Here is an 8,554-nt window from a genome sequence, read left to right on the forward strand (position 1 = left end):
TTGCAGCTGAAGTTTGAATAGCTGCTGTACTTGTCGCTGGGGTAGCTGCGCTATCCATTGCAGTCAAAGTTTGAGTAGCGACTGTACTTGTCACTGGGGGTGGTGTACCTGCTGTGCTTGGAGTCGGAGTAGCTGTGCTGACTGTTGCCTTGCCCTCAGATCCAGGGACGTTTTTTTCCTTTTGAAGGTGCTGGATAGTGTTGAACAAGGCCCTCTAAGCATAGGCCAAGCCCCAGCACGTTGCCATGATTTGTCCGTCTCTGGTATGGCCAGAATGACAACACACTTCATTTAAGTGTTTTAACTAATTTTTCCAGATTTTGCACTTGTTCGGTGGTGAAATTCCAAAGTACTGGAGGGGCCCAATGACCTAGATACTTGGCCATACTGTCCCACACACCCTGCCACTCATGGCTGTCCAGCCTCAGGGAAAATCTCTTGGTCAACTTATATCATCGTTTAACCCCAGACAAGACCCAAAGCTGATCCTGCTTAACTCTTGAAATCAGACAAAATGGTTGTGGGCAAAACACACTCTGTATACGTGCCAACATGGTGATCTCCAGCACAATCAGCAAACAGGTCTCAACAGTATTAAAAGGCCATTCAGAACTTCAAAACTCTCAAATGATGCTGTAAACGGTCTGGGGAGGGTGTGGGTTGGGGTGGGGGGGGGGGGGAATGGGGAGCTGGGAGGGTAAGAATGTCTCCTTCACAGGTTGACAACCCAAGAAGGAGAAAAAAGATGTGTAATTGCTAAGCACTTCTATTATATACCTCCCAAAGTGTAAAAGTGGTGACCACACAGGGAACGCAAGCAGATCAGTTTCATGATCAACGATTCTATTGTATTAAAAGTCATTACCATAAAGTAGAATAAAACAAGAACCTTAGCCCAAGCCCCACACTTGAAAAAGACTAACACAGCAAATACCGGTTGTAAGGTACGATATACTGAAACTGTGAGATCAAGAGAAACAACTCTGAGAGCCAATAAATCATCATTGTGATGAGTGACTACTAATCCAAAACAATGAATGCTTATCACAAATACGATTAGACACACTCCGGTCAGATATGTCATTATCTCAAACCCTCATGCTCCACGCTGGGCACCAAAAGGACTGTTGTGGTTTAAACTCTGTCAGCAAGTCAGCCACGCAGTCTAGCTCCTCTCCCTTTCTCCCTGCTCCCAGAGGGATGGGGAGGAGAATTGAAAGAATGTGACTTCCACGGGTTGAGATAAGAGCAATCCAGTAACTAAGGTATAACACAAACCACTGCTGCTACTACCAATAATAATAATGATAAGGGAAATAACAAGGGAAGAGAATACGATACCACCCACCGAAAATGAGGCCGACTGAGCAGAGAGTGCCCTTCCGGGTAACTCCCAAGTTACATCCTGGGCATGACGTGCTGTGGTATGGAATACCTCTTTGGCTAGTTTGGGTCAGGTGTCCTGTCTCTGCTTCCTCCCGGCTTCCCCTCTTCCCTGGCAGAGCATGAGACTCACAAAGTCCTTGGTCAGACTAAACACCAATGTTATCAGCTCTGTTCCCAGGCTGAAAGTCAAAAACACAGCACTGCACCAGCTACTAAGAAGGAGAAAAAATGACTGCTAATGCTAAGCCCAGGACAATAGCAAAAAACATCAAAATGCAGTAAAATTACTACCTTTGATAAATTTTGCCCTAGGAAAAAAACAACGGAAGTACAAGGACGCATGATTACCTCAATGTTGGAGAAAGATCTAAAGAACTTATCAGTCTTCTTTGAAATGACAATTATAATACTCTCCATAGCAGTTTGGGGTTCTCTCCCTCATCAGCATTTTCCAACAAATAAATGCAGAAAAAAAAGACTCCTTTAATGCAGTCCTTTAAACAGAGAGTCTTTTGTTTTATGGTCATGCAAAGAGACTTCAAACAAGCTGTTTCAAAGAGAAATCTTGGCTAGTGTTTTGAAGAAATCATTGTTCACAGATATTCTGGATTATCTGAATGTCTCTTTGGTAAATGCTACCGAAGCGATACCCTTTATTATTTTGACTGTATAGGATTTCATTTTTCTCACAGTTTTTCACATCACAGAAATTTCCAGTTGTGGAAGGAATGTAACAGTCAATGCAGAAGGAGTTTTTCTCTTATACTGCAGACCAGTGATAATGGCTAAAGCCTCATTTCATTTACTTTGAAACTCCCCACCTTTACTTTTAGGTCACTGTCCTGGGTTCAGCAGTAGCAGTCATTTTTCTCCTTCTTGGTAGCTGGTGCAGCACTGCGTTCTGACTTTCGGCCTGGGAACAGCGCTGGTAACACTGATGTTTTGGTTTGGCCAAGGACTTTGTGAGCCTCATGCTCTGCCAGGGAGGAGGAAAAGCTGGGAGGAAGCAGATACAGGACACCTGACCCAAACTGACCAAAGAGGTATTCCGTACCACAGCACATCATGCCCAGGATGTAATGGAGAGTTACCTGGAAGAGCTAGGAGACTGCGGGGTTGGAGGAGATATCGATCAGTGCGTGTTTGGGCTGGGGGGGGCGAGCTATCAGTTGGCTGGTGGTGAGGTGCTGTATTCTCTTCCCTTGTTATTTCCTTTATCGTTACTAATATCGGTGGTACCAGTAGTGATTTGTGTTATACCTTAGTTACTAAACTGTTCTTATCTCAACCTGTGGGATTTGCACTCTTTTTGATTCTCCTCTCCGTCGCTCCGGGACAAGGGGGAGAGCAAGAAGGGGGGAGCGAGTGAACAAGTTGTCTGGCTGGGTTTAAACCACGACAGTCACGGTTTACATTCTGCAATTTTGTTTCAGCTTCACTGACAAGGCTGTAGGATTCCGTGTTTTAATAGTTAGTTTTGTGAGTGCTTATCAGCCTCATTTCTCATCTTGCATTAGTAAGAATTGAAGAGAGAAAGGAGAAATGGTGTGGAAATAAGAATAGCTGCTGGCATTGATGCAGCCAGTAGGAATCAGATTCTTTACAGTGTCTCCTCGATTTCATACCTGAAACCCTATTTGAATCTACTCAGTGCCGTGGTCACTCTGGTCTGCCAGGCAGCACTGTGACTGCAGCACGAATGTTTGCCCTGTGTTCCCACAGCCAAAGAGCCAGGAGTGAAAGCTGCTGCTGGGCATACTCAGCACCCAGTCAGCTTTGCAGCATTAGCACTTACATTACAGTGTCTCCTCGATTACATACCTAAAACCCCATTTGAATCTATCCACTGCTGTGGTCACTCTGGCCTGCCAGGCATCACTGTGACTGCAGCACGAATGTTTGCCCTGTGTTCCCACAGCCAAAGACCCAGGAGTGAAAGCTGGTGCTGGGCATACTAAGCACATAGCATTGCAGTGTTAGCACATACATTGCAATCTGTCCTCGATTTCATACCTAAAACCCCATTTGAATCCAACCACTCCGGCAGTCACTCTGGTCTGTCAGGCAGCACAGTGTGGGCAGCACAAACATCTGAGCTCTGCTCCCACAGCCAAAGAGCCAGGAGTTAAATCTGCTGCTGGAATCTTCAGCACACAGTGAGCTTTTCAAGGGTGTCACCATCATTGCACTTGCTCCTCACTTTCATAAATAAAAGTCCACTTGAATCATACCTGTCAGGAGCTTGCTCTCTGCTGCCATGCAGCAGAGTGACTGAAGCACGAACGTCTGAGCTCTGCTGCCACAGCCGAAGAGCCAGGAGGCAAACAGGTGCTGGGCATACTAAAGCACATAGCTTTGCAGCGTTAGCACATATATTGCAATCTGTCCTCGATTTCATACCTAAAACCCCATTTGAGTCCAACCACTCCCATGCTCACTCTGTTCTGTGAGGCACTACAGTGAGGGCACAGCACGAACGTCTGGTCTCTGCTCCCACAGCCAAAGAGCCAGGAGTTAAAGCTGCTACTGGGAACCTTCACAACACATTGAGATTTTCAACGGTGTCTTTACCATCATTGCAGTTGCTCCTCACTTTCAAACCTAAAAGTCCATTTGAATCCAACCTCTCCGGTGATCTCTCTGGGCTGCCAGGCAGCACAGTGAAGCACGAAGGTTTCAACTCTGCTTCCACTGCCGAAGAGCCAGGAGGGGGAGCTGGCGCTGGAAATCTTCACATATTCAGCTTTGAAGCTGTGCAACTGACATTGCTGTCTCTCCTCCATTTCATACCTAAAACCCCGTTTGAAACCAAGCTCTCCGGGGGTCTCTCTGGGCTCCCTGGAACAGAGTGACTGAAGCACGAACGTTTGTCCTCTGCTCCTGCAGCCGAAGAGCCAGGAGGGAAAGCTTCTGCCGGGACTCTTCAGCACACAGTCAGCTTTTCAGCATTAGCTTTTACATTACAGTGTCTCCTCGATTTCATACCTGAAACCCTATTTGAATCTACTCAGTGCCGTGGTCACTCTGGTCTGCCAGGCAGCACTGTGACTGCAGCACGAATGTTTGCCCTGTGTTCCCACAGCCAAAGAGCCAGGAGTGAAAGCTGCTGCTGGGCATACTCAGCACCCAGTCAGCTTTGCAGCATTCGCACTTACATTACAGTGTCTCCTCGATTACATACCTAAAACCCCATTTGAATCTATCCACTGCTGTGGTCACTCTGGCCTGCCAGGCATCACTGTGACTGCAGCACGAATGTTTGCCCTGTGTTCCCACAGCCAAAGACCCAGGAGTGAAAGCTGGTGCTGGGCATACTAAGCACATAGCATTGCAGTGTTAGCACATACATTGCAATCTGTCCTCGATTTCATACCTAAAACCCCATTTGAATCCAACCACTCCGGCAGTCACTCTGGTCTGTCAGGCAGCACAGTGTGGGCAGCACAAACGTCTGAGCTCTGCTCCCACAGCCAAAGAGCCAGGAGTTAAATCTGCTGCTGGGAATCTTCAGCACACAGTGAGCTTTTCAAGGGTGTCACCATCATTGCACTTGCTCCTCACTTCCATAAATAAAAGTCCACTTGAATCATACCTGTCAGGAGCTTGCTCTCTGCTGCCATGCAGCAGAGTGACTGAAGCACGAACGTCTGAGCTCTGCTGCCACAGCCGAAGAGCCAGGAGGCAAACAGGTGCTGGGCATACTAAAGCACATAGCTTTGCAGCGTTAGCACATATATTGCAATCTGTCCTCGATTTCATACCTAAAACCCCATTTGAGTCCAACCACTCCCATGCTCACTCTGTTCTGTGAGGCACTACAGTGAGGGCACAGCACGAACGTCTGGTCTCTGCTCCCACAGCCAAAGAGCCAGGAGTTAAAGCTGCTACTGGGAACCTTCACAACACATTGAGATTTTCAACGGTGTCTTTACCATCATTGCAGTTGCTCCTCACTTTCAAACCTAAAAGTCCATTTGAATCCAACCTCTCCGGTGATCTCTCTGGGCTGCCAGGCAGCACAGTGAAGCACGAAGGTTTCAACTCTGCTTCCACTGCCGAAGAGCCAGGAGGGGGAGCTGGCGCTGGAAATCTTCACATATTCAGCTTTGAAGCTGAATATGTGAAGATTTCCAGCGCCAGCTCCCCCTCCTGGCTCTTCGGCAGTGGAAGCAGAGTTGAAACCTTCGTGCTTCACTGTGCTGCCTGGCAGCCCAGAGAGATCACCGGAGAGGTTGGATTCAAATGGACTTTTAGGTTTGAAAGTGAGGAGCAACTGCAATGATGATAAAGACACCGTTGAAAATCTCAATGTGTTGTGAAGGTTCCCAGCAGCAGCTTTAACTCCTGGCTCTTTGGCTGTGGGAGCAGAGACCAGACGTTCGTGCTGTGCCCTCACTGTAGTGCCTCACAGAACAGAGTGAGCACGGGAGTGGTTGGACTCAAATGGGGTTTTAGGTATGAAATCGAGGACAGATTGCAATATATGTGCTAACGCTGCAAAGCTATGTGCTTTAGTATGCCCAGCACCTGTTTGCCTCCTGGCTCTTCGGCTGTGGCAGCAGAGCTCAGACGTTCGTGCTTCAGTCACTCTGCTGCATGGCAGCAGAGAGCAAGCTCCTGACAGGTATGATTCAAGTGGACTTTTATTTATGGAAGTGAGGAGCAAGTGCAATGATGGTGACACCCTTGAAAAGCTCACTGTGTGCTGAAGATTCCCAGCAGCAGATTTAACTCCTGGCTCTTTGGCTGTGGGAGCAGAGCTCAGACGTTTGTGCTGCCCACACTGTGCTGCCTGACAGACCAGAGTGACTGCCGGAGTGGTTGGATTCAAATGGGGTTTTAGGTATGAAATCGAGGACAGATTGCAATGTATGTGCTAACACTGCAATGCTATGTGCTTAGTATGCCCAGCACCAGCTTTCACTCCTGGGTCTTTGGCTGTGGGAACACAGGGCAAACATTCGTGCTGCAGTCACAGTGATGCCTGGCAGGCCAGAGTGACCACAGCAGTGGATAGATTCAAATGGGGTTTTAGGTATGTAATCGAGGAGACACTGTAATGTAAGTGCGAATGCTGCAAAGCTGACTGGGTGCTGAGTATGCCCAGCAGCAGCTTTCACTCCTGGCTCTTTGGCTGTGGGAACACAGGGCAAACATTCGTGCTGCAGTCACAGTGCTGCCTGGCAGACCAGAGTGACCACGGCACTGAGTAGATTCAAATAGGGTTTCAGGTATGAAATCGAGGAGACACTGTAATGTAAAAGCTAATGCTGAAAAGCTGACTGTGTGCTGAAGAGTCCCGGCAGAAGCTTTCCCTCCTGGCTCTTCGGCTGCAGGAGCAGAGGACAAACGTTAGTGCTTCAATCACTCTGTTCCAGGGAGCCCAGAGAGACCCCCGGAGAGCTTGGTTTCAAACGGGGTTTTAGGTATGAAATGGAGGAGAGACAGCAATGTCAGTTGCACAGCTTCAAAGCTGAATATGTGAAGATTTCCAGCGCCAGCTCCCCCTCCTGGCTCTTCGGCAGTGGAAGCAGAGTTGAAACCTTCGTGCTTCACTGTGCTGCCTGGCAGCCCAGAGAGATCACCGGAGAGGTTGGATTCAAATGGACTTTTAGGTTTGAAAGTGAGGAGCAACTGCAATGATGGTAAAGACACCGTTGAAAATCTCAATGTGTTGTGAAGGTTCCCAGTAGCAGCTTTAACTCCTGGCTCTTTGGCTGTGGGAGCAGAGACCAGACGTTCGTGCTGTGCCCTCACTGTAGTGCCTCACAGAACAGAGTGAGCATGGGAGTGGTTGGACTCAAATGGGGTTTTAGGTATGAAATCGAGGACAGATTGCAATATATGTGCTAACGCTGCAAAGCTATGTGCTTTAGTATGCCCAGCACCTGTTTGCCTCCTGGCTCTTCGGCTGTGGCAGCAGAGCTCAGACGTTCGTGCTTGACTCTGCTGCTTGGCAGCAGGAGAGCAAGCTCCTGAGCAGGGGCATGATTGGAGTGGACTTTTATTTATGAAAGTGAGGAGCAAGTGCAATGATGGTGACACCCTTGAAAGCTCACTGTGTGCTGAAGATTCCCAGCAGCAGATTTAACTCCTGGCTCTTTGGCTGTGGGAGCAGAGCTCAGACGTTTGTGCTGCCCACACTGTGCTGCCTGACAGACCAGAGTGACTGCCGGAGTGGTTGATTCAAATGGGGTTTTAGGTATGAAATCGAGGACAGATTGCAATGTATGTGCTAACACTGCAATGCTATGTGCTGAGTATGCCCAGCAGCAGCTTTCACTCCTGGCTCTTTGGCTGTGGGAACACAGGGCAAACATTCGTGCTGCAGTCACAGTGCTGCCTGGCAGACCAGAGTGACCACGGCAGTGGATAGATTCAAATGGGGTTTTAGGTATGTAATCGAGGAGACACTGTAATGTAAGTGCTAATGCTGTAAAGCTGACTGGGTGCTGAGTATGCCCAGCAGCAGCTTTCACTCCTGGCTCTTTGGCTGTGGGAACACAGGGCAAACATTCGTGCTGCAGTCACAGTGCTGCCTGGCAGACCAGAGTGACCACGGCAGTGGGTAGATTCAAATAGGGTTTCAGGTCGCTTTATTTTGGACTGTAATGTCAAATGATTCTTCATGGCTGCATCAATGCCAGCAGCTATTCTTATTTCCACACCACTTCTCCTTTCTCTCTTCAATTCTTACTAATGCAGAAACAAATTGGAGCTAATAGCACTCACAAAACTAACTATAAACACAGAAATCCTACAGCCTTGTAGTGAAACTAAAAACAAAATTAAATATAAACCGTCACTGTGCGTGGTTTGCAACCCAGCCCCAGACAACTTGTCCACTCCCCCCCCCCTTCTTGCTCTCCCCCTACTCCTGGGGGAACGGAGAGGAGAATCAGAAAGAATGCAACTCCCATGGGTTGAGATAAGAACAGTTTAGTAACTAAGGTATAACACAAATCACTGCTGCTACCACCAATAATAGTAATGATAAAGGAAATAACAAGGGAAGAGAATAAAACACCTCACCACCAGGTGACCGATAACTCGCCCCCCCAGCCTGACCAAGCACTGATCGATACCTCCTCCAACCTCGCAGTCCCTCGCCCTTCCGGGTAACTCCCCATTACATCCTGGGCATGATGTGCTGTGGTATGGAATACCT

The sequence above is a fragment of the Neopsephotus bourkii genome, unplaced genomic scaffold (assembly GCF_033783945.1).
Source record: "Neopsephotus bourkii isolate Nb327-2 ecotype Australia unplaced genomic scaffold, CSIRO-AGI_Nbou_v1 NB_565, whole genome shotgun sequence".
Lineage (NCBI taxonomy): Eukaryota > Metazoa > Chordata > Aves > Psittaciformes > Psittacidae > Neopsephotus > Neopsephotus bourkii.